The sequence below is a fragment of the Mus caroli genome, chromosome 8 (assembly GCF_900094665.2).
Source record: "Mus caroli chromosome 8, CAROLI_EIJ_v1.1, whole genome shotgun sequence".
In the NCBI taxonomy this organism is placed as follows: Eukaryota; Metazoa; Chordata; class Mammalia; order Rodentia; family Muridae; genus Mus; species Mus caroli.
Genome location: NC_034577.1, coordinates 39,487,414 through 39,488,124, shown reverse-complemented (window position 1 = coordinate 39,488,124; position 711 = coordinate 39,487,414). Strand labels below are relative to the sequence as shown.

Genomic DNA, 711 nt, shown 5'->3' with positions numbered 1-711 from the left:
ATGACTAAAAGTTGCCTAAGAGAGTCCTGAGACTTCCATGTTGTTAAACCCTGTGATGAAATCTAACTTGGAACTTCTTTTACTATTATTTTTCTGCGTTCCATTAAGATCTTGATGGTTCCTTTTGGGATTAATGAACATACTTTAATTTATTTAAAGAAGGCCATGGTGTGTTGTATAGTTTAAGAAGGCCACGGTGTTTTGTATAATTTTATTTAAGAAGGCCCTGATGTGTTGTATAAAAGGTGACTGTTGCTTAGCATTTCCTTTGACATGGACAGAAAAGGCTCTTGGGCCTTACAAAAAAATTGATGATTAAAGCATTGCCATTTACTTATGGTAATATTTTGGGGAGTGCAACAACAACCACAACAACCACAACAAAAACTCAACAGAAAAGTTTGAAACAGATGAATATTTATGATTTTTTACAACTCAAGTTTTATATTTAAGTTCCTCTACCAGTCAGCATGAATGAAGATGAGAGCATTTCTTGATATCTTCTATAAATGATCTTGCTTTTGAAGCAAATACTCTCGATGAAAACAAACAAACAAACAAACCAAGAAAACCCCAGATATTTTCAACATGAATGCCCCATGGTAGAAGGTTTTCTGGGTATGTGTGGAGGACTTGTGAGTCCACCAGATACTCAATGGGTATTTCAATAAAGGATGTTTACAGGAACAACTCCTTTTGGGTGCACCAGTC

General features: G+C 35.3%; 1 pseudogene; it reads left to right on the top strand.

Annotated features, from left to right (window-relative positions):
* Positions 1 to 231: 231 nt before the first annotated feature.
* LOC115031850 lies at positions 232 to 349 on the top strand (annotated as a pseudogene).
* The last annotated feature ends 362 nt before the right edge of the window (positions 350 to 711 follow it).